General features: G+C 35.9%; 1 protein-coding gene across 3 annotated transcripts in view; it reads left to right on the forward strand.

Moving 5' to 3' along the window:
• The window catches only part of EPHA6 (EPH receptor A6), a 954,858-nt gene that overhangs the window by 844,618 nt on the left and 83,544 nt on the right, over positions 1-26,696 (forward strand). The gene's annotated exons all lie outside the window — the stretch shown is intronic.

Below are 26,696 nucleotides of genomic sequence, written 5' to 3' on the forward strand. Positions count from 1 at the left end.
TTCCTTTTTATTTCATGCTCTATGAGTTGTTTTGAAACTTTGCTGTATTCAGTTACTCCAGAATAAAATGCAACTTTAATATTGTGAATGGAATATTTTATGCATTACTATATTTGCTTTGTAGAAATGTTCTCTATTAATTTACCAATGATCTTTTTCAGTTTCTTCAACAAAGAAATATAGTTCTAAGGAAAATAAATTAATTTCTCATTGTCTGATATATAAAGTAGCCGTGTAGCAGTATCTATTGATCTTTTAATTTGACCAAAAACTTCATAAAAATAAGTCTATCAGTTCTGAAAACAATTTGTTCAGTTTAGAAAAAGTAGTATTTTCAACTCCATTTTTAAATTGGAAAATATCATAATTATTTTCACTTCTCTCAAGGTCTTTATTTTCATTTATCTTTACAAATTTATAACTTAAAACAACTTTTGAAGTTATAGAACAATGAATATAAAATTTTTCCGTTAAGCACATTATTTCCAATGCTGAAGAATAATGTTTAAAAGTATTATATAAATATTCAAAATGTAATATTTATAAAAATTGCAACAAACACAATCTACTAAAAAATAAAATATGATGGGAAATTACTAGACTCTTTGTGGCAGTGAGCCTATATAGATAGACTTGAAATTTAATAAAATAATATTTTAACTGCTTTTTAAAATGGTAAGCTTATAACTAAATGTAAGATACTGATGAAATGCAGATTACTGAAATTTTTATGCATATGTAAGTTTTGTTACATCAAATCTAACAGGCAGACTCTGTCTTATGTGATTATAAAGACTAAGAGGCCTAGGACAGTACTGTTTAAAATTTAGATTGGACCCCAGACTTAAACAGCAGATTCGGTAACCAGAATATTAACACTCTAAAACCTGCCTTTGAAAAGCTGTAGATTATGTCTTGATTAAGAAATAAGTCTCTGAATTTAGAAGGTATCAATTAAATGGCAAATAATATAATCAAGTTTTCTTTTAAGTCTCAGAACTACTTACTGTTCAGAGGTTTGACTTTATAATGAACACGGGCATTCAGCACTTAAAATAGTAAAGCTCTTGCCTTTAAAGACTTTATACTTTGATAGGGTAGAAGGCTCATGCTGCCTTGCAATTCCATACATTAAGTGTTGTCATGGGAGACTTAAAAAGAAGGATAGAAGTACCAAAAAGCAGAGTTTGAAGAAGGCTTCACAAAAGGTCAAAATTTGAACCAAATCTTAGGAGAATTTATGAGGCTGACAAGTGGAGGAAAGGTAGTCCAGATGGAGGAAGAAGAAAAAGAAAAGACATGGAAATGCAAAAAAGTGAATGGGCATATCGATGAAAATTTGGGACCAAGGGCAATGGAGGGGCCAATTTTCCTGGAATAATTGTAAAGGTACCTGAGTGGCACTCCAAGAAATTTGAAGGTTTTTGTATAGCAACTAGGAGACAGACACTGATTTATTTAAACAGGAAATAACAAAAATAGATGCATGTCTTACAAGATATTATTGGGGCTGGGCGTGGTGGCTCGCACCTGTTATCCCAGCACTTTGGGAAGCCAAGGCGGGTGGATCACCTGAATTCAGAAGCTAGAGACCAGCCTGACCAATATGGAGAAACCCCATCTCTACTAAAAATACAAAAAAAAAAAAAAAAAAAAAATTAACCAGATGTGGTGGTACACACCTGTAATCCCAGCTACTTGGGAGGCTGAGGCAGGAGAATCGCTTGAACTTGGGAGGCAGAGGTTGCAGTGAACCGAGATCATGCCATTGAACTACAGCCTGGGCAACAAGAGTGAAACTCCATGTCAAAAAAAAAAAAAAAAGGTATTGTTGACAACAGTGTGAAGAAAGGAAGGAGAGTCTGAAGGACAGGAGGACTAGCAGCAGACAGACCAGTTAGGCATTACTGCAATAAACCAGAATGGTCATATGGCTTTAATTAAGGCAATGACAGTTGGAATAAAGAGGAGGGAAGAGAAATAACATAAATTAACATATGTTGTACATTATATGTTCATTATGATTCAATAACTAATTGGATATGAATTGTAAGGAAGAAGGAGGATTTAAAGATGGCACTAACATTTCCAGATTGAACAACTGGTTAAATGGAGATGCTGTTAATCAAGACAGAGAATCCCTATTAGAGATGACCTGGCTAATGGTATTAGATTACAAAGCAAAAGTATAACAGAAGATATTCTATTATAACAAAATTATAATAGACAGATATTCTGTCTCAAAGGCGAGATAATGCCAAATGATCATTGGCACTCTGTCAAAACTTTGTTTATAAATTTTAGAGATTTCTCTGAATGTACTTAGTCCCCAAACACTTTTCGCATTTCCTCTGAAAAAGAATGAGATAGTTAGAAACCCACCTAGTGAAGATACATGTCAATTCAAGCAAACCCTGTATAATAAAACACAGAGGAAGAATGGTCATTTATATGAAAAGGATTCTTTGTTTTATAAAAACATCTGCATGAAAATAATTTTAAAGCAAAAATTCCCTTGATACATATATATTTTTATGTATAATTCAGGTTAAGTTGTGTCTATATATAACTTTCTTTGAACGTTTATTTTACCTTAGATGATTTTGACTTTTCTCTTGCTGTGTAACTATAATTGTTATTTGCTCACTATTTGTAAACCTTTTTTTTTTTTTTTTTTGAGACGGAGTCTCGCTCTGTCGCCCAGGCCGGAGTGCAGTGGCCGGATCTCAGCTCACTGCAAGCTCCGCCTCTCCGGTTCACGCCATTCTCCTGCCTCAGCCTCCCGAGTAGCTGGGACTACAGGCGCCGCCACCTCGCCCGGCTAGTTTTTTTGTATTTTTTTAGTAGAGACGGGATTTCACCATGTTAGCCAGGATGGTCTTGATCTCCTGACCTCGTGATCCTCCCGTCTCGGCCTCCGTAAATGTTTTTATAATCTGTGTCAGGAAGGATTTGGAGGAAAGAGAGGCTAGGAGGGCTTATAAACAGGAAGACATGATAGATAAAGGTTGGGTTTTGTGGGGCCGTTGTCGGGGTGAGGTTTGTAATCTTCAAGAAAAAAATATCTTTAGAACAGTATGCTACATGGAAGCTATCCTTTTCTAATCCAAATAGGGGCAGAATAGACATTTTCCATTCAAATGACTGCCAATTTAGAGACCCACAAATCACAACAAAGAACCATCAGAACTGGTTAAAGAAGACCGTCAGGGAGGATTGGGTGAGCAGTGCGAGCCTAGCTCTGGTTATGGTACTGCACTGGTCCTCATGTGGAAGAGAAGCAGGAGGGCCGTGGGATCCCAAGTGGCCAGACCAGAAAGCAATGTGACAAGAGAGATTACCCTTCAACAGTGAGTCTTTCAGAGCCCCATTTAAAAATCGTATACATGTAATATATAAGACAGTATTAGCCACATTTCAAAATACACTAAAGCAAATAATGAGATTTACACCTAAATATAAGTAGAAATTCTAATATTTTCTTCTTCAGCTTGAGTGTTCTGCGTGCCGTGCTCTAGGTCTAAGACATATTCATTCACTGTGTATTTTACACAGTTTATTATGGAGCTACCATATTTCAGGCACTATTCTTTGGAGGGCCAATTGTGAAACAACTTCGCTAATTATCAGTCCCAAAAAAGGACTCCCATTCCATGAGGAAAATAGCAAAGATATCACTGTGCCAACCACCAGAAATGGGAGTCCATATATACTTATGCCCACTGCATCCTGGGCTACTGTGTAGGTCCACCATGCACTGGTTACCTATTTGCCTAAATCCAGTGAAAGAAAACATGTTCACAAGTTATATGAAATGGATTTCTTTCTTATAGATAATTAACAAGAGACAGAAGTCTTGGATCCATTGTGTGTGGGTCCCCCGAGACTGAAGAAAGCTGAACAGGAAAGATGTAGTCTTGATGCGAATGCCCCACTTTCACAGCTGAGGGACCCTGAAAGGCAGCCCATCCTGGATTATATACCTCAGGGGCCACATGACATACTGGGCAAAGCTGTAAAGGACATCCTGCTCCCAGGGAAGAGAGGAACAAAACTCAGGCTGTCCCATGCAGTTCCTTCCTAACTCACGCTATTCAATTTCCTAAGAGGGACGGTTTCAGGCTGTTCCTCCCTATCTGAGGATATTGCATTCCCAGCACATTCTACTGTTACTCTTCACAAGCAAGAAAGCAAAGAGAGCTGGGTTGGTCCAAGACCACTCAAAGAACTCTACTGCACTACTAACCAAAAATAAAGGGATTATTGAGAACAGATAAATGGCTACACAAGAATAAGACCAAGAGTAACCAAATAAGGCATATAATAAAACTCATATACTGTCCAGGAGTGGACAGTGCAGCATAAAAGGCAACAAGAGTTTAGCAGAAGATTTTTCTGGTATAGTATGTAAACCCTGAATTAAAATACATCAGGTATCAAGTCTTTTCAAAGGAACTTTAAAATCTGATAATGGCATGAAAACCAAGAAATATGTATTGTGGGCCATGATAGAAGGAAATAAATGCACAAAAATCGGATTTAGATGTGAACTGAGGCCTTGTTTTTACATGCCAATTCTATAATGAGATTACAAAGCACTTATGAGAGATTAGTGAATGATTAGGGTCCATACCTAACAATTGATATATAATTAGTGTTATGTGGCTAAATTAATTTGCATAAAAGTTACTGATAGTTCACATTGTGTCTCCATCTGATTATATGGTCTCCTGTCTGGTTATAATTTAGGTGCTAAGAAATCGCTGCCTTTTCTGAGTTTGACACACATTCACATGGACAACTGTTTTATAACCAGTTCCAGAGGAGGGACTCTCTCATTTGAATATTGCTAGGCAACCCAGTCTTAAACTTACATTGAAAATGCTAAGCCTCTTTGCTCTCAATTATGGAAATGAGGTCCTATTTACCTAAAAAGAACATTAAAAGATATGGTGCACATTCATCCATTTTAAGAGATAAGTTTCATTTAAAATATAATGGCAGTTAATGTTCAAATTTAAAAAAAAAATTCTCATGAGTAAACTTCTTTTATTATATTTTGAAGATCAAAGCAAAATGGAAGAATCATTTATTGCAATACTTGTTAAAAATTTTATGAGTCCTTGATTTTAACTTTCAATTGCATCGATTTTGTGTTACCCATGGCAAATTTTGGTTTTGTTTCTTTGACAGCAGCAATTCAGTGGAAGTACTTTCTTTGTTGAAATACAGAGCCTCATTACTGACAATATATAATCTGCATAATTACAGTTCTGTTAACATCTTAATTCTGTTTACTTTGCATTCATAGGACCTCTTCCAAGCTCTAACACTTAAACTCTGCTATTCTCCATAAATTCTGAGAAAAGTCAAATTTTCCATCCGTCTAAGAAGACATTAGCCTATACCCAACATGGAGATAATTATAAAAAAAAAATGAAGCAGCATGAGGGGAAGGTATTTAATGTGTGTTTTAAAGTTGAGAGAGATTCACCTTCACCTAATTTAGGTGTTTGTGAATTGGCTTGACTTTTTGAAGTTAATTTTTAAGCCTTGAACATGTCCAACTTTAAGAATAAATATTTTAACACAAGTGAGATCTGCCTTTAAGTACTTTCATTAACACGGGTAAATGAGAATTTGTCCGGAGATCATGCTTAACCTTTCAGTAAAACGTACTCAGAACTTTCACTCACTTTGTCTCTTAAAGGGTTGGTGTAAAAAGTTTGCAGCAAGAAAAAAAAATGAAAAGTTTCAATTACAATTATATAATAACCAATGCACTGAATAAAAGGACTCACACTGAAAAATGTTACTGATTTCTTGGATTCTGAAGAATAAAACTTTATCCATTGAAATTCTACCACAGGATTGTCTGTCATCAAGTCACTGGTGGTGGGGCTGACACTGTGCGAAGATGCAATACGTGGTAAAATGCATTTTACACTAACTCTACCCTAGTTCAACTGGGTCTCAGCTGAAAAATTACTTGCACCCAATTTTTCTCTAAGGCTTGACCAAGCTAAAAATGGAGGGGGTTTGACTGCTTTAGGCACAAAACAGGCACTTAGGTAGAAAATCATGAAACCAAATGTGTTAGTCTGTTTTCGCGCTGCTAATAAAGACATATCTGAGACTGGGTGATTTATAAAGGACAGAGGTTTAATTGACTCACAGTTCCATATGGCTGGTGAGGCCTCACTATCATGGCAGAAGTGAAGGAGAAGCAAAGTCACGTCTTACATGGTGACAGGCAAGAGAGAACATTTGTAGGGGAACTCCCATTTATAAAATCATCAGATCTCGTGATGGTCACTACCACAACAACAGTATGGGGGAAACCACCCCATGATTAAATTATCTCCATGTGGCCCTGCCCTTGACACGTGAGGATTATTACTACTCAAGGTGAGATTTGGGTGGGGACACAGCAAAACCAAATAACCTACTAACATAGCATAAGCTACATATAGCAGCATAAATAGAATATAAGAACAAGTTCGCCGGGCGCGGTGGCTCAAGCCTGTAATCCCAGCACTTTGGGAGCCCGAGACGGGCGGATCACGAGGTCAGGAGATCGAGACCATCCTGGCTAACACGGTGAAACCCCGTCTCTACTAAAAAATACAAAAAAACTAGCCGGGCAAGGTGGCGGGCACCTGTAGTCCCAGCTACTCGGGAGGCTGAGGCAGGAGAATGGCATAAACCCGGGAGGCGGAGCTTGCAGTGAGCTGAGATCCGGCCACTGCACTCCGGCCTGGGCGACAGAGCAAGACTCCGTCTCAAAAAAAAAAAAAAAAGAACAAGTTCCTTCAGAGAATTCACTGGGAAGTTCAAAGAAAGGAAATGGCCCTTTTTTTTAGGCAAACCTAAATTCAGCCACATAAGAATAAAGAAAAGTGAGAAAAATAGCAGCATTATCAGAATGCTATGATGTGAAGATTTAAATAACTTATTGTTCAGTAAAAAAGGTGGTAAGGAAATAAACCTTGGAAAAGTTAAAAACATTAAAATCCAGGCTAGATAAACCAAATTCATCTATTAAGAAAGGAGCTATGCCACTTGGGAAAAACAACAAAATGACTATTCAAAAAAAAAAAAAAATAGTTCTATGATAGATACTATGCTAGTAGTCAATCAAAACCAGTCATACGTATTCACCATTATAGTTTGCTGATGAGCAAGAAATCGATGTGCCAATACTAGATTTCCTAAACTCATAGGAAAACAGTGCTCTTGATCCAGCAAATGTTTGAAAGATTAATTCATAAAGAGAAAATCTGACAGTTTTTATACACCTTTTTCAATATAAACTTTTTGTAAAGGATATTCTAATTATCTAATACAAAATATATATTCTTAAAAATTAGTAGTCTCCACATCTTGAGCCCATTTGTCAGAAAGCAAATTCATCATAATGGAGGTGAAAAAGAAACATACGTAACAAACGAGACAGAATATGTGCTAAATGCATGGTAAGAGTCTTCTCCAATAACTGTTTGAGGTGTGAACACCATAAACATCAGCTTGGATCATAGGCATAGAGACCCAAAATCTTAATGGTACTTGTCTGGGATGATAGTTTCAGAAGAACATGGAACTTTTATGAAATACAATTCTTAGGTGAACTGACAATGGTAGATGTTAAGCATATGATGATGGAAAATGGGAATTAATACAATACCAAAGGAAATTACTGCATAAAGAGTTACTTCCTGAAAAGCCCTCATCTATGAAGCTTAGGAAACAACAGTTGGTGATCATTACAGAGTGATTTTTAGTAAAAACAAATGAAAAAGATTTTGAGATTATCATACACAAAGGAGAAAATGACTGACAAAATGTGAGCTTCATCAAAAATTTTGAAGGTAGGCAGATCCATCTGGCTCGGTCATATGTACTATTAAGAGGGCAAGTCAGGCTTTGAGAAAACCTCTATATTTTATTTGTACAAAGCACATACAAAAAAAAAAAAAAAACCTAAAAAACAAAACCAAGAAGTCCTTCTTACATGTAATACACCTTTTGTCTCTTCAATGTGTGTTTTAAAGAGAGGACTCTACTCGGGAGGCTGAGGCAGGAGAATTGCTTGAACCTGGGAAGCAGAGGTTGCGGTGAGCCAAAATCGTGTCACTGCATTCCAGCCTGGGCAACAGAAAGAGACTCCATCTCAAAAAAAAAAAAAAAAAAAAAAAGGAGCGGACTCTAAGACATAGACCTGGGAAGTCATTATTTAACATAAGAGAACGCTGAGAAACTCCAACTTTCTTTTCAGCACTCAAGATTTGGTGTGTCACTTACAAGGGGTTGTTTTGTTTCGATTTTGTCCTAAGATAACATTTCCTATAGATTTGTGATGAGCAAGAGATTTTATCTATTACGTTTTTTAAAACTTCTCAACACCTACAGTAATATACTACTTAATGACTTCTTTATTAATTGCTGATAATAAAACCAATAAGAAATAGATAGAAAGAAAGAGATTGAAATTATAAGAACATTGTCTTTAGTACAATTACATTCATTTCTTCTCTGATATCATTGTTAATCACAACCCACCAATCTGTAAACCTAAAACAATCTTTAATATATTGCAAAAGAAATGAAAAATCTGCCATAGAAAGAAGTAAATGTAGCAAATGTTAAAGCACTTACAATGATGGGTTAGGACATTCCCAAGCAGACAAGAAAATTCACAAACAGAGGGGAAAATATGCTGTAAAAGCATATTTAACACAAAAGGATATCTATAGACTTGATAAGATCCAAGAAAAATGATTTATACAATCATAGAATACATAATATTTTAATACTTATAAATATCTGCAATGCATCTAATCCTAAATGCTAATCAGTGAGGAATAATCAAATGCCAGTCACAATTCTCAAGATATTTTCTGTACAGTTTGATGAATAAGAATCTCATGAAATGCCAAGTGCTGTTTGTTCATGTGTTAGCAACATTCAGCATTGTCTAATTGAGTAACTCTCCCTGTTCCTATGATTCTAGAACAAACCCAGACTAAATTGATTTACTGAGAAAGATCAATCAGCACATGTCCAGCAAGCAGAGAGTACAATGTCATTGCCCCATCTTGCTTGTACAGAAAAAAAGACAAAGTAAAACTGTATACAAACATGCTGACTTTATTTATTTTTTTTTGTAACTTTTTTTTTAGGTTCAGAGGGTACATGTGCAGGTTTGTTACATGGGTAAATTGTGTGTCACTAAAGTTTGGTGTATGAATGATCCCATCACCCAGGTAGTAAGCATAGAACCCAATAGGTAGTTTTCAACCCTCACCTCACCCCCGTCTAGTAGTCCCCAGTGTCTATTCTTCCTTTCTTTATGTCCATGCATACTTAATGTTTTGCTTCCACTTAAAAGAACATACCTGCTGACGTTAAACCTAGAGTTTCAAAGGTACCAACAGAGGAAATAAAGTTATAACTGATGCTTAATTGCTAGTTTCATCTCTGATGTGAAAAGAATGCTTTTTTCCTTCAACAATAAATAGCTAAGAAGAAAAACGTGATAAATACCAGACAAACCACATGAAATCTTTATGGGAAAGTTTACTTATTCCCAGGGTAAAAAACTTCACATCAATGGCAAATAAAGTGAAAACATTACCGGTTATTTATGCTGTTTGCAATAGACCCTATTGGCTGCCCATTCAACCGCTCTTGTTATTTCTTCCTGGCTAATGAAATCTTGACATTTGGATGTTTGCAGTGAGCTCAGATCCAAGAAATAAATCAGGATTTATATGTCAGTTATAGTTATACCACTATCCTTAGACACTTAAGTTTTACACTTTGACCGATCACTTAAATATAATAGAAGTGAGATGAGGAATTTCTGGGAAAATTTCTAGTTGAAATCTATCAAAAATAGGTTTGAGTGGGGAGCTTTCTAGTACTGGCCCTTTCACTTTATTGCTTTGAATATGGTTTGGGGAGGACATAATGCTTGGAGCTGTGACAGCCCTCTTGCAGACATGAGGCAACAAGCCTAAGGAGTTAAACCCAATGCTGAGGATGGCCAAGTAGGAAGATCTAAAGAGCCTGGGTGTCAGATGAAATTGCTAAATTTCTGCATCAAAACAGGCAACTAACTCTTGTTTTTTATTTGTAATTTAATTAAATGTTTTATTTGCTTAAGTCCCTGAGTGTTGGGTATTATGACTCTATGACTTGTATCTGAAGACATTCTACCTGATAATAGTAATCAACAGCTATGAAAACTTCCATATTAACAGATAACAGAAATAGAAAAATAATAAAATGAGGAGTTTAAGTAATGTATCCCAACAATCACACAAACTAACTAGGTATAAGGATACTTTAAACATAGTTAGTTTGGGGATCCAATAATCACAATTTATTCATTTTACATATATTCTTAATATTATTAAGTCACTAAGTTAGGCAGTGGGGATAAAAGTGCTGTGAGGTGATAAATATGTTACCTAGCTTGATTGTGGTTATGATTTCACAATGTATATTAAAAACATCAAATTTTATAGCATATATATATAATTTTTGTCAATTATATTCAATAAAGCTGAAAAAAGTGCTGGGGAGAAAACTTTAAATAATCATGCTATTGTATATGTAATTATAATCTGAAATTCTATACAACAAATGTGTGAATACCTACTGTTTTGGTAGGTACTATTCTGGTCACTGGACATATTCCAATAAATAAGCTTTCTTTATACAGTTTATAGTCTTGAGGATGGCAGAAATAAAAAATACTTTTTAAGGTTTTTTAAAAAGATAATCTCAGATAGTGATAAATATTGGATATATAACAAAAGATAAAAGTGAGTAGCTACCTTGAAAAACATGGCCAGGAAATATTTCTTTAATAAGGTAGTCACCTTTGAAATAAGACCTGAAAATTGTAAGGGTACCAGCCAGGAAAAGATTTGAAGTCAGAATATTCAAAGATGAGAGAAAAACAAATACAGCTCCTAAGATGGGAACAAGCTTGGCATATTTTAAAACTAGGAATAAAGCCAGGATGGTTGACACTCTGAGAGGTAGGAGAGAATGTTAAGGAAACAAGGACAGAAGAGCCAGATGCTGTAGGAACTCAAAGGTTGTGGAAAGGAGTAGAAATTATATTCTATCTACAAAAGGAAGCCACTGGAAAATTTTAAGCAGAGGGTGACATATGATTTATGTTCTAAAGAGCTCGCTCTGGCCATACGTTGAGAATGATGTACAGAGGGGAGGGGAGAGAGATAGCAAAGAGATCTATTTGCACAACCCTAGACAGGAAATGATGGTGCCTTGGTGTATGCTGGTAAAGAAAAAAATGAAGAGTGGTGAAGATACTTGGGATATCCCATGGCAATAGATCTGCTTGGGGAATATACATATATGTGTATATATATATATATATATATAGTGTGTGTGTGTGTACATTTTGAGTTTTTGTTTTTCTAGATGAGGAAATTGAGGCCCAAAGAAATGATTTACACAAGTCACACAGCTATTCCATGGGAAACTATGTCCGTTAGCCATTGCAGTAACAATGTTTGGGGAAAGTGCCTGTCGCACAATCAAATCCTCCTTCTTCCCCAGTAGTTTCCACTACAAATTCTCTTCTGTCATATGCAAACTCCCTTCAGTGTCTCACCTCTGAGACTCTTGGAGAAAGCAATGGATATCAGCAGTTGAAAGTCTTTGAAGGTTGGGAAAAAAAGAGAAAGATCTCTTAGTCTTTGGTGATAGATGTTACAAATGCAAACATGTCTCAAAATGGTTTTTTTTTAATTTTTCTTACCAACCTTTTCAAATTATTCTACAGTGAATATTGTACTTTTATGGTAAAGGAAAGAAAACAGTATATGTTATAAAACTAGAGAAAGAAAGAGCTCCTGGCAGAGTTCCAAGATAGCCTTCTGTTTGGTATGTTTAAAATGTCTTCTCTCTGGTGTTAGTCACTAAATAACATGTTCGTTTGTTTTAATGCTACTTCTTTAATCAAAAAGATGGCTGCAGGTCACTTCACTAGGCAACATTTATTTTTAAATGAAAGATAAAGAGATTAAGGAAATGAATATTACTACTACTGATTTTTTAAATGGAATTCTGGGCAATATACCAAGAAACCTCAGATTCTTCCCCAGAGTTTCAAATCCAATACCTACTCCTCAATGTCACCATAGGGCCTACCATAAGCCCCAGAATCATCAACTTTTCCTAACCTATAAATAATGATTAGGAGATCTGAAGCTAGAGATTATGCTACAGAATCTTCAAGTGTGTTTTTTAAAGATAAAAATTTTAAATATTATAAAAATGTATCCATATCCTTATTAAGAAATAAATGCCTTTTTTTTTTTTTTTTTTTTTTTCATTTACTGTATTTTCCCACCTGGCTATCTGTTGGTTGGTTTGTGATAGCTACTTACTGATCAGGCTTATATAGGTCAAACCTTTGCAGTCATGATTTATTGCAGGAAAGCAAAAGAAAGCCACTGAAAAGATGACTGCACAGAGCTTTCCTCAAACTCTCCCTTGGGCCTCTCTGTCTCTTCAAGGAACAGCTCTGAATGCATCTATGATCCATCAATATTTTCATATATTCACATCATTCCCTGTTCCCATTAACATAAACACACAAAGTTTCGCTGTACCTAGTTTTGCTTCTTTAAACTTGCAATAAGAACAGGGTATTATCATATGAAGCATACACATTACTCAGTTGTTTAACCATCCTCTTAATCAGTGTATAATACGTGTCACAAAAAGGCAGCTGCTAAATGAATTATACATAAAGGTAATGCTTTCTAGATTACTCCTGCCTGTATATATTGCATAATTTAGGTCTTGGTCCTTAATTTTCTTTTTATGGAAGCTGAATCATTACCTCGTTCTTTTAGTAGTCCAAATGTTTGTTTTTCATGTATGCTATAAAAGTAAACTTTTTAAGAGAAGTCAACATTTTAAATTTGTGTTTATAGCATGTATTTTTCTAAAGGCTTTTTTTTTTTTAGGAAAATTTTCAGGCTGTGTTTCTTAGTTAAGATGAAACTATGTTTACTTTTAAAAATAATTGCCACTAAAGGAAAAGCATAAATTTGATAGAATCAAGTTGTTTTCTTATATAAAGTAAAAACTAACAAAGAAGTCAAGGAATAAACTATTATACCCTCATCTCCACCCTACCCTCTGTAGGTTCCATAGTCAAGGCATTTCAGTAGCCCAGTATGGATATGGAGTCATTAAGAAATGGAAATATTGCAGACATAATATGGTAGAGAAAACAGTAGGTTGTAAACTTGGAGCTGTGACTTTAATCTCAGCTTGGCCGTAATTCAGTGAACAGACATGGATCATTAATTTGAAATCCTTGTACCTTGGTTTCCACATCTTGAACAGAATTAGTAAAACTGACCACTCTATTTTACAGAATGTTATGAGAACCAACAGGATAATAAATAAGCTAAATCATAGATCCTTAGCCACTATTGGGACTAACAACATAGGAGTCACCAGAGACACTTATTGAAAAATGCAGATTTCCAGTTTCAGCCCCTGAAATTCATTTTTATTCAGTATGTCTGAGGAAAGCATAGCAAGAATTTCCAATCTGGAAATTCAGATTTTTAATAAACACCCAGGTGATTGTGAAACAGGTTATCTAAGGGTTCCATCTTGATTAACTGCCCTGCTGCAATCTAGACACATATCCAATTATTTCCTCCTCCGGCCTTACACATCATTAGATAGGACAGAAGTCACAAGCAGGTAAAAGAATTGTCAATACAGTGGAAAAGGGGAGGAAATAGGAAGGAAAGGGAGTAAACAATGGGAAGTTAGAGCTGTTCTGGTTACACTAAGCATACTACACAACATAAATTAATAATTTCCCTGACATTATTCTTAGCATTACGCTATTCTATCTCACCCACACACTTTTAGTTTCTAACGTAAGATAGTTTTTCATGTAAAACATGCTTTATAATGAAGAGTGAGATTATGAGCCCTGATTTATTTCTCTGGTGTTCTTTTTTGCTGAATTCAGTATTTTCCCTTTTGCTACCTTTTTCTTGCATTTTCTTCTCTTTAATATATCTATGACAATTATTTTTCTCCAATATAGACCAATGTAAAAATGTATGTCCCTTCCATGGCACTTACTGAAGACCTTAAAATTTTGTGAAAATACCTTTAAACTATGATATAACTGTAACCAATGGCCAGAACATAAACAACTTTTCTTAGACAGTAATGTCATTCAGTTGCCTCAGGTGCTTAATTTTATCTCAGAGTCTTAAAACAATTATGTATTATTTCAGATTATGCCATCGAAACTTTAATATCTCTAAAGTCAATGGTGTTTTAAGGCACTTGGAAATGATTAGGTTTTGCTTGGACTCCAATATACCTTATGGGAAATAGAAGAAAGTGTGGGAATTGCAGTTTCAAGAGTTTTGACCTAGAATAGCCCCCTTGTTCGAAGGTGAAATTCATATTCCACATTCAACATTAGAAACTACGGTAGTCTCCAGATCACTTTAGTAAAACTGCACATGCGGAGGGGGAAAAAAGACATAAAAGCATGATAAAACAACAGCTTTGTAAAATCATCATCAAACCATGCTGCCAAAGGGTCATGATACATTTATATATGTATGCCCTCTTGTGGTGAATGAATGGAACCATGACATTTGGAAAGGGTTCTGAAAATCAGGGAAGAGCAATTTTGATTTTTGTTTTTCTTTCTTAGTTTAATATTGTCTGAGATAGACAATTTTCATATTAATAAGCCATGATAAACCAGGATTTTTCTTAAAATGTGTATTTATTAAAAGCTTAATAACCCTGAACTATTTACCCAGAGAGGAAAGAGCAAATGAAATTGTCTGCTAGTATTTAACTGCGAAGTTTCCCAGACTTAAATTGGGATTCCAATAATGGACTTTAAACTGATTTAGTCAGTGTTTCCATCTATAAAATTTAAGGTATAATTAGAAACAAAATCCCAGTAAAAAGATCAAATGTAAAATCAGAAAAAGGAATTATTAAAGTGAAAAAAGTTTGTGTTCAGAACAAATCAGGTAGAAGAAAGAAAGGAGTAGAGAGAAACTTACGTGGAAAAGAAAATAAAATGTGCAGACTTTTTGGTGACATTTTTAAATGCCAATGCTAAGTTATCTTGCATATGAATGAAATTTATGCTTTTGAGAACATTGAAGAGATGATGAAAATGTCCCACAGGGCAAGAGGGCAACTATGATTTCAGAGCAAGGTATGAGGCAGAGTTTCTACATATTGGCTCAGTATATCAACTGTCCTATACTTCACAATCTAATTGATACACATGGGGGAAAAAACAGAGAGATACAAACCCAACAACCTGACTGAACTCTAATTAAGGAAGAGAAAAACAGTAAAAGATTAAGCCTGAAGAGAATATTAAAATATAAGATACCACAATGATTTTCTATTGTATTGGAAAAGTTACCAGAGGTTATAATAGCAGTTGCAGGCACTACTTTGAAAAATAAGTGGTTCTTTTTATGCTTACATGTTAATGAATTTTGAATAAAATGATTATAAATTATTTTCCTGCACTACCACAGATTATGCTTTAATATATATTATCATAGAGTTTAGAACATATTTGTTCAAGTAAGAGCCTCCCATTTTATCACCACCATTACAATTTATTTAAGTACTAGAAATGGCACGGAAAGATATAAGGCATTTTAGCATCTACTAGTATCATACAGGAAACTATTTGTGGATGGCTATTGTTCTTATTCTGAATTAGAGAAGCATAAGGAAATCTGAAGAGCAGAACATTACCTTTCTGTGATCATTTAAATTCTGTTTCTGGCTACATATTCTTATGTGGTTTTTTGTTTTTTTTTTTTAATTTCTACTCTTGAAACCCTATAAAACATTGACAGAAAGAGGATTGTAATAACAATCATATATAATGCATTCATTAAGCTCCTTCAGTATTTTGCACTGTTCACTTGATTTTTTAATATCATTGTATATTCATTTTCACTAGCTATCTAGCTTTCAATTTGTGAGATTAATCTAGGTCACATTTTCATCAATATAGTTTCTAATAAAAGTTTTTAAAAACTCATCATGTCTTGCTACTCCCTAGATTGTAGCCATCCTGCCATTCACGTTGGAAAGAAGTGAAGTGCAGAGGAATCTGAACTGTGTAATTTGAAAGGTGTTGAGACCAGATTGCAAAGTTCCTGTCCCTCAGTGTATGTAGCTTGAATTTAGCTTGCCTGGAACAATTCAAGATAAAAGAGAGGATAAGTGAGGCGGGGCACAATTTACAAGAGACAAACGAGAATGGAATACAAATGTGACACATTCTGACAGAAATATGCCTCATTAAAGCATCATTCTGTGAGCTCGCTTGATTTGCCTGTATTGTGCCCAGAATCTTAGCTGCCATAGCCAGAGAGAGCCTACCAGTTTTGACATTGACAGGTGACAATATCTGGAGAGTATTCCTCAATTCTGGATTCATTGTGATGACAAAGGGATTACTCAAAATAGCCTAAACCTATGTTATGAAAATAAAATGAAATAAAATTTTTCCATATGTTAAATTAACCACAGGCCTACTCAACATACAAAAGATATGACATCCTAATATTAAATCACAATTTCTTCTAAGTAAAAATTAGTAAAAAAGTATCTAAGACAGTAGTCTTGCTTTGTTCTAATCTGAGTTCTTCTTCCAGTTTTCAGTGTCTCTTTTCTATAGCTTGTCATTTTTATGAATACATTTTCTCAAAGTACACTTCAGGAACAGTATCTTCCACTGAATTTCTAAGGTGAATTACTTCCTATAATAAAGTGGAAAATATTAGTTCCCTGCTCTTTTCGTACATCCAGAATTAACATCTCTTTGTGTGATACTGTAACACCTTCAGTATCTTTCTGAGTCCTCATAGTATACACTGTACTTTTCATATAAATGGAAAATAATAAGAGGGATTTTTGGTATTACATTATCAAGACAATTTCAGGGCAAAAAGAATTGTAGCTAAGGTTGTGCTCCCTAATGCTGGTCAGCATCCTTGGAGGTGTCTCAAGCCCCTGTGTTTATCTTAAGAAAGAAATTAATGTAGTTCGACAGCCCCTCCACTGGCTTTGAACACTGCAGAAATTTTATAGAACATTAGCGTGTATGTGGGTGGGGCACTACTACTGAGACACTTATAATTCATAAAGCATCATGGTTTTCAAGATGCAAATTCTATTTTTAAGTAAAATAATCAGGTTTTGCAGACTTCAGACTAAAAATCCTAGTAGAAATTACATTAACCTAGGCAACTTTTGAAGAACACAAAACTGGGAGAATTGTAAAAATCTGCCTTGAAGTGAAACCAGTTTCTACTTTCAATGGTAATTACTGTGTCTTAGTTGGTTATTCTTAAACCAGATCATTAAAAGGAAAATCCTACTTCAGTAAAGGAATCCTGAAATTAAAGTTGTAGTGAGGTTTATTTTCATTTCAGCAGTCTTCCTTAAGCATTCCTTCCCAGTCAGAACTTTCTGAATATCTCTTTGGGGCTTACACAAATGTATACAAGCTTGAGGGTTATACCTTTGGATTTCCTCTCATGGATGTCCTGGTAGTCCTTGTATACAAAGTGTATGATCAGCATGTACAAAATCAGCACAGCTCTGAGACTGCTTCTCAGCAAATTTGCAAACCGTGCTTCGCTCTCTTGGTGAAAAAGTATTCCTCTTCCCCCAGTGTATACTGAAATGTCAGAAGCATTGTTTATATATGATTTAGGCCACCAAACTATCTGATAGGGCTTCCTTATAGATCCTGGTGACCCTTTGGAGCTCAAATAAGAGACTGAGATCTTTTTAGCAATACGTCAAAACTAAGAGCTGAGGGAAAAGAGAGAAAAGGTGGAAGAGGAAGGAGGAAAAAATAGCAAGCCTCCTTTGCTTTAGGCTTAGGCCATCAGCCTGTTCCTTCATGCAAATATCTCCTGATTCCCACTTTTAAATTTTTTAGTAAATATTAATTTAACACGTGAAAAAGACAATAAAGATGAAACACTTTTTAAAACAATATGCAAAATAACTAAAGATTAAGCAAAGTATAAACTGGAAGGTTAAAAAGGGCTTGGAGCTGCCCTAAGAAAAGGATTCTTCTTTAGTGAAAATATCTTAGGCCTAGGCACAGACCCTGTCCCAAAATGCAGTAAGGACCTCTCACCTGGAGCGTTCAGACTGAAGGCAACAAAACAAGCCATCCTCCGAGAGCATGCGTCCTGGCTCATCTCCCAGCTCAACTCATCTCTGACAATCTGCAATAAATAATCTCCCCTCCTCCTTCAGCTAATTTCCCTTAAAGAAGAATTTTGTGGGTGACATGAGCTATTTCTTTAATCACAAAATAAAATAATCTTTAGGGAATATTTAAAGATGCCTATTTTTATGGCATACCCCTAGCATCTACTGTTAACAAGTGGAACAAATATTTACTTGAACTAAATGTCTACCAAAAAGAAAATAGATAAATAAAGTGTGCTGTATCCAAGTGATGAGCTATGTAGCAGGCACTGGCAGTATGCTGCCCGGGGTTCTTCATATCCCTTTACCATTTCTGTGTACACAGGCTTCTAATATGCGTGTACTACATACCCAGGGCCTTGTCAGAGGCCGCCCTAAAAGCTGCTGGAACCCACTTTCCCTGCAGGCAACAAGATCTGGGAAGCAACTTGGAAGTTACATCCCACCAGGGTCTGTCTTTGACCAATAACTACTAAGGATATGAGGTGCACAGACTTCAGCCCTTTTGCCTCTGAACAACTCTGAGGGGTAATACGAAAAGAAATACACGAGAATGAAAAGGCTAAGTTCAGTGTAGAAAGTATCATGGGGAAGGAATGAGATCTGGAGAAGGAACCCCTGGGGCTTCAGTTATATTAGAAATATATATGTTTTTAAAGCCAAGAGTTGGATACATAGTTTATTATCAGATTAGTGTTTATGTGACTTTTGTATGTTTGCAATAGTTTATAATATTTTTTAAATACATTTTTAGAAAGATTGATAAGGCAACAACAACATGCTTTTCTCTAAAAGTTCAGACATGTAATCAGCATATTAAAAATTTTTTTAAAAGATCCAACCTCATCACAATTGTCCTTTATAGAAGGGTCATGTATCCAAATTTAGAGCCAAAAGAAAAGAAGTCCTTAAAACAGAATTCCATAACTACCAATTCTTCCACTTCTCCCACTGATCTCACTTTTCCTGCTTTTGATCTAGCTCATCAATACACACACCTTCCTTGTCTTTCTTCACCTGTCTTCCCAGCCTGGGTCACATGGTCCACAATTTAAAGTATACACATTGGCCAGGCGCAGTGGCTCACATCTGTAATCCCAGCACGTTGGGAGGCTGAGGCGGGCGGATCATGAGGTCAGGGGTTTGAGACCAGTCTGGCCAACATAGTGAAATCCCATCTCTACTAAAAACACAAAAAAAATTAGCCAGGTGTGGTGGTCTGTGCCTGTAATCCCAGCTACTCAGGAGGCTGACGCAGGAGAATCACTTGAACCGGGGAGGCGGAGGTTGCAGCAAGCCGAGATCTCGCCATTACACTCCAGGCGGGGAGACAGCGCGAGACTCCATCTCAAAAAAAAAAAAACAAACAAAAAGAATACTCATTAATGCCTTGAATCATCTGACCCTTTGCCTTGAATTTTGTCCAAATTCAGCCCTAGATAACACATCTTCCCCCTTGTTTCCTATTCTGTTTCCAGACTCCTGAATGTTGCTGTTTATGTAACAAAACTCTACGAATTTGAATTATCTACAAACTTGTACAACAGAACTACAGTTTGTAAGCACTTTGAGGAGAGAGATTGTGCTTTTATTGTTATTTCTATCACTGTGTTAGTTTGCTAAGGCTGCCATAACAAAACACCACGAACTGAGTGGCTTAATCAACAGAATTTATTGTCTCACAGGTTTAGGGCTAGAAGTCTGAGATCAAGGCCTCTACAGGCTTGGATTCTTCTGAGAGTTGTGAGAGATAATCGGCTTTCTGTCTCTCTCCTAGTTTCTGGTGGTTTGTTGGCAATCCTTGATGTTCCTTGGCGAGTAGGCTGGTAGAAGCATCACCTCTATCACTGCCTTTATGTGGGCATGGCTTTTTATGGCATTCTCCTGTGTGTCTCTTTGTCCAAATTTTCCCATTTCATAAGGACACCAGGGATATTGGATTAGAAACCCACCCTGCTTCAGTATGACCTCATTTTAGCAAATGACTTCTACAATGACCCCATTTCTAAGTCAAATCATATTCGGAGGCACTAAGAGTTAAGGACTTTAACATAAGAATTTGGGAGGACGAAATTCCACTCATCACAACCCCCTATGTCTGAGATCAAAACCAATGAGAGGTTGTCTTTCCTCGATCTAAACACAGCCCTCTGGAGAAGAGGCTTTAGTTTTTTATTCAGTAAATATTTCTTCAATCCAACGGAAGAATTGAGGACACTGCCATTTCTCTTTGGACTTGAGCCCTTTATTTCCATTAGTGTACTGTTGTTATATGCTATATTCTAAGTAGTTTGTGTTTTAAGTATTTTGTCACCTACCTCTTTTTATTAAACTAGAGAGCATTATTTTCTGCACAGTGTAGCCTTGGGACACTACCATAGTAGTTTCCCTAATGGGTTCTTTGGACTTACAAATGCCAGGTTTATTTTGGCTTGCATATGAAGTTTGATTGCATGCATTCATAATTGAGTTTCCCTTTTGGTTTATTAATCAGAACCATCATATCTCAAGATGATGATTAGCTGGCAAGTTGTGGCAAACATATACAAAGTTATTTATAGATATCTCCCACTTTCTCTCTGCATCTTAACATTGTCTAATAAATCACATTAACTGTAAAAGTGACTGAATACCCAGACTAAATCTCTTACTTTTATTGAAAATGTGACATTTTAGAGTAAGATTCTTAAACATTTACGTCTATGGTTTTAATTAATCTGCTGTTCTATCATTTGATTCTTTAATATTTTGAAATGACTTCACAGATATTTTTACCAGACAGCATGAAAAGGTGTTTGGCTCCACGTTATGAATTTATGTTATACGATATCACCTCAGGAAAGAGGTTGCTAAAAATACATAGATACATTTCCATTTACAATTTAATTTAAACTGTAGAAAAATAAATTATCATGCAATACATTTGAACATTTTTATATCTAAGTGCCTTTATGTAAATAAGAAAAATTATACTTTGTAGAGAACATCCTAGGCAAACTCTTAAATAACCTGGAAAGCATGGCCCATTGGAAAGAGCAGCAGACCAGTGCCTGACAGATCAAAATTCTATCCCCATTTCTCATATTTGCTCTTTTTCGTGGAGCAAATTACACTAGTGAGTTACCCAGCAGAAGCATCCTGCCTTTGGAAGCTACTTCTGTTCAAGTCTCTGTTGACTCGTTCGTATCTTCTTGGAACTAAAAGAGCAAGACAGTAAATACTCTTGTCTTACAGAGAGAGCACTAAAGAAACTGTAAGTTGTTTCATTAATTTTTCTCACAAGAGAAAGATCACCAAGAGAATGGTCACCAAATTTCTCCCTCAATTTGCGTTATTTTATATTTTTTTGCATTTGATTTTGGAATTGGTCTATGACAACTCACAAAAAGTCTCTGTGGTAGGTAACTATAGCCACCAAAATACTTGAGATGTCTGAGAGTTGGCAACTGCCCTCATAATCTTGCTTCAAAGTATGATAAGAGTAAATCGGACCTATTCTGCCTCATATATCGACATTTATTAAACAAATAAATAAATGAATATTAACAAACAAGTACAAAACCTTCATACAATTTGTTCTATAAAATCAATGACTCCCAGATTCTTTTCATAGGGGATTCTCAAACATCTTGCCTGAAAAAATATCAAAGAAGCCAAAACAACATCCCAGGGCCAAGATTCTTTATACTTATTGTCCAAGATGTCAGAAATCCTCAGATTCACTGCTTGAATCATTGGTTATTATTTGGGGATCAGGATCCCTCCTTCAGATGACCAGCTAACCATAGACCTTTCTGGATTTCTATACCCTGATTATGCAAGAGGAAGAAGTATCTCTAAAATATTTTAGCCAATTGTCTTGAATACCACTAATTCCACCAATGAAGGCCCACTTCTAATACCCATTATGCTGATTAAGTATCCACTAATTGGCTGGGCATGGTGGCTAACACCTGTAATCCCAGCACTTTGGGAGGCCGAGGCGGGCAGATCACTTGAGGTCAGGGTTTGAGACCAGTCTGGGCAACATGGCAAAACCCTGTCTCTACCAAAAATACAAAAATTAGCCGGGCATGGTGGCAGGTGCCTGTAGTCCCAGCTCTTGGGAGGCTGAGGCAGGAGAATCACTTGAACCCAGGAGGTAGAGGTTGCAGTGAGCTGAGATGGTGCCACTGCACTCAAGCCTGTGTGACAGAGTGAGACTGTCTCAAAAAGGAAAAAAAAAAAAGATATCCACTAAGTCAGTCAATGAAAATCCTTTTCTTACATTCTGACATTCATTATGCTAATTATTAAAGCTTCTGGTATTGATCCAGTATAAATAGCCAACTCAGTTGTATCAGTTCCTTCTAAGGTCTGGGCTTGCTTTTAGAATGTTAGTGAGTCATTCCTGAGTTGTGAGATCCCAAAGGTACACTAACTGTAGGCTCTGAAGTAACTTTCGGTAAATTACAGACATCATAGCATTATAGCAAATCTCTAAAATACTAAGATCTTTCATACGTGTCCCTTATTCTATTGTTGACTTCCTCTTTTTCTTTCTGGATATATCTATATCTATATGTATATACACACACATACATATTTACCCATGTTATCCTTTATGTTACTTATGTTACTTTGCATTCTCTTTTGGCTTCTTCTCTTTTTAATTGTGTAGGTGAGTGTATCACTAATTATCTTGCATCTCCCAGGAAATAAGCTTTTTTCTTGTCATGATCTAGAGTCATATTTTCTCCAAGAGTAGTCTCTAGACCACCTGTTTGGAAAAATCTATGGTAAATTGTTAAAAATGCAGACCATAGCCAGGTACAGTGGCACTCACCTGTAGTCCTAGCTTAGGCTGAGATGGGAGGGTTGCTTGAGATCAGAGGTTCAGGTCCAGCCTGGTCAACATAGTGATATCCTATCCAAAAAAAAAAAAAAAAGAAGACTTCTGAGGTTGAGATTGATCTAGAAATCTGCAGTTTTTTACAGACACCTCCCACCCCATGATTTTTATACACATTTAAGTTTGAAACCAAATTATATTTTGCTTGTTCCAGTCTAGTAGTAAGAACCCTGTTAAACGTAAACTGTGCAGGTTGGTTGTATTTAGTATTTTTACTTGTTACATCTACTTTTGAGCACATTGTGGAACCTTCATAAATATTCAGCAACTATAAAGAAAACTCTCAATTATTCAGGTATGAATTAACAGTTGATGGATAATCCAGGCCCTCAGCTTCTTCTGCTTTTTCCTTAATGCATTTGCCTATTTCACTGGAGGACAAATCACTCATCTTTTGCAACTTATTTGCAAGTTTGATGAAAGGCCCAGATTCTAGGCATGTTGAAATGTGGTTGGAGGATTTTCTCTTCAATAAATACCCCGCCTCAAAGAATCATTTCTTCTGTAGATAATGAAGAGTTAGCTATAATATCCACCAACCAAACAAGGGCAGAAAAGACTGACCTGACCCATTTGCTGGGAAATAAAAGACCTCAAAATTAGCTTTTTAATTTACAAGGCATGCTTCTAAATGTCCACATAAAACACCATAAATACAGCTAGATTATGGAATGATTAAACACAGGATAAAAAATGGTTTCCCACAGAGTTTGAAAATATCATTGACTGGTATCCTTAGTCAAAATTGGGAAGAAATTTGATAAAAATAGACAAAAGCAATCCTTTCTTCTCGATTATAGAAAATATAATATTTTCCCATCTTTAGTACTCAGGTCAAAAAGGACTTTACCACTCTTTTTTTTATGTCTTCTGACATCTTTCTTTCCATAGAGTTTTCTCAGGTCTCCTAGGATATTATTGCCAAATCCAGGCTAACCTGTTGAATTTATGCAATCGAACTACTGTTTTAGGACTATTCTTACTTAATGGAAGACTCTTGTATAGCTGCAACTGTCTGGTTATGCAACATATAGGGCCCAGATCACTCACTGTCAAGTAATTATGGACAAAGCACGGGATTTATAATGGCTTCAAACAGAAAAAAAAAAAAAATCTGATTTGAAAGATGTCGGATATTTTAATGAATTTTCTGCAGGCAGCATAGCACTCCACTCTAGTCTGTTCACTATCCATATAGGTCCTTTGTAAATCACCACCATCATATACACTTCCATTTATATTTCTTTCTTTGAAACACATATTGTGCTGGCTTTTGTACTTTTTGCACTAGACTGCTGCTATTTATCTGTACAGGATACCAAGTCCTTCCACAGAGGAGAATTTCACTCATTAGATCTGGGAGCTGTGGAATGGCTAAGGACCTCCACGAACAATCATTTTTAAAATATCACTGAGGATCTTCTAGAGAATCTAGATTAGCTTTTGTCAGGATCCTTGGTGGCTCCTATGTGGTGTCAAGTCAGTCACTGACCACACGTATTTTAGTATATCTCCTAGAGTCTCAGTTATCCCTTCAGTAAAAATGTAACTGTAAGCTTCATCTCACCGGTGAGGTTCATGCTAAACTTGGCCGGTCTATATCACAAATAGCTCCCTGTGAGCATAAATAACATTGGTTCAGACCATGAGATTTGAGATATAATGACAAGTTCACAATCACTCACTTTATCCAATCATCTCTTGCTCCTCTCTCCCTTAATTCTGTATTCCCAGGAAGACTGGAGCAAGTTCATGAAGGGTGAGGAACAGGGAAAGGGAATAATGACAGATGACAAGACATAGGACTTCTATAATCTGATCATAAGGAAGTAGCAATTGAAATAAATTCTTATCCCATCACTGTAATACATTTTAATCAAGCCTGGTTGGGTCTTTTGTTTGACTGCAGAGTAGCATATGAGAGCTGTGTGTTGGAAAATATGGGTTTTGAGAGCATATTCAATTAGATTATGCAAATAGCATAGTCCTTGATAGAAGTCAAATATAATATGCTTAATTCACATATTGCCTTATTATTCTTTAATATCAAGTCTCCTTGCTATAATCCTGCTGTTGTTTGCATGGAAGATAGTACTTTTAAAAACCTTTGGCTTTGGATAGACTCAGGTCAAAATAATTTAATGCTCTTTGTTTGTTTGTTTGTTTGTTTTTAAGTGTTCTATATAAGCAAGACTTGTTAAGAAACAGCTGCAGAAGTTTTGGAGCAAAAGATGAAATTCCAGTATAGATTTTCAATGTCAAAAAGAAAAAAAAAAAAAGCAGGAATAGAAGCTAGGATTCTGATCATTTTCTAGCCAAAAGGTTTAACCTGCTTCTCTATGTGCACTGCAAAGCTGTTTAGAGTCTCATTTCAGTCTGACGCCTTTGACTGCCCCACTGTGGCTGCTGAGAACCTGATTTAGGATACACCATACATTCCTGGATTGCGCAGTCCATCCCTGTTCCTGAAAGGATGAGTACTTTGTGCTTTGCAGATAAAAAGGTGAAAAAGTTTTCAAAGAATCTAGTTAAATCTCAATTAAATTTAGATCCAAAATTGTATCGTTCCTTTCCTGCCCAAAGGGACTAAATTATATAATAAGTCTTTTTCAATTCCAATTTCAAGATCTTGTTCTTACCTACTAAATCACCCAGAGTGCTTTTACAGGGTTACCAAATAATATTCCAGCCTCCAACTCTAAAGAATGCTGCTTTCTACTGCATATTTCTTGCCTTCATCATAATCCCATGCTTATCTTTCTTTTGTCTTCTCTTTGAACAGTGTTTTGTTATGACCAGTCCTTTTTCCAAACTATTATTAGTTCTGAAAATTGAGTGGCTTTGTTGACTTTTAAGACCAAGAGTTTATTTTTACTTGTTGGTGGGGGTGGGGGACAGTGAAAGTGGGGAGGGGAGTGAGGGGAACTTTAGGTGAAAAGGAGAATTGTGCTGTTAATGAACAACAGTGAAGATCATGTGAAGTCAAAATAGCCAAATGTATGTCAAAGAGTGGAAGTGTCCTGCTGTATTTCTACCCTACTGTTCTTTTGTTCTAAAAGAGAGGCAAAAAGGAAGGACAGAGAAAGAAGGAAAGAAAAAAAGAGAGAAAGGAGAGGGAAGAATGGAGGGAAAGAGAGGAAAAAATCCCTTTGAACATATTGGAATGAGTTCTTTTTAAACACTGATGAGATGGATTTTATTGTTACCATTTTGCATAAGTAACTACTCACAAGATCATGTGAGAGCAGAAATTTATTCCTTGCTCTAAAAGGTTGAGCTGTGTACTTTTTCTTAAAATTGACTGTACTGAAATAGGTTTTTCATATTGAAATCTCAGTTTTGATATATTAGCACTCCAAAGTGAAAATGATCTCCAGTACAGAGAAGGAAATGGAAACTTCACCAGGTAAAACTTCTCCATACCTCATAGTAGAAGTGTGTAGAACTGAGCCTCTTTAAAGTCAAATGCCTGTATATCTGGCCATAA

This window comes from Chlorocebus sabaeus, chromosome 22 (genome assembly GCF_047675955.1).
Source record: "Chlorocebus sabaeus isolate Y175 chromosome 22, mChlSab1.0.hap1, whole genome shotgun sequence".
In the NCBI taxonomy this organism is placed as follows: domain Eukaryota; kingdom Metazoa; phylum Chordata; class Mammalia; order Primates; family Cercopithecidae; genus Chlorocebus; species Chlorocebus sabaeus.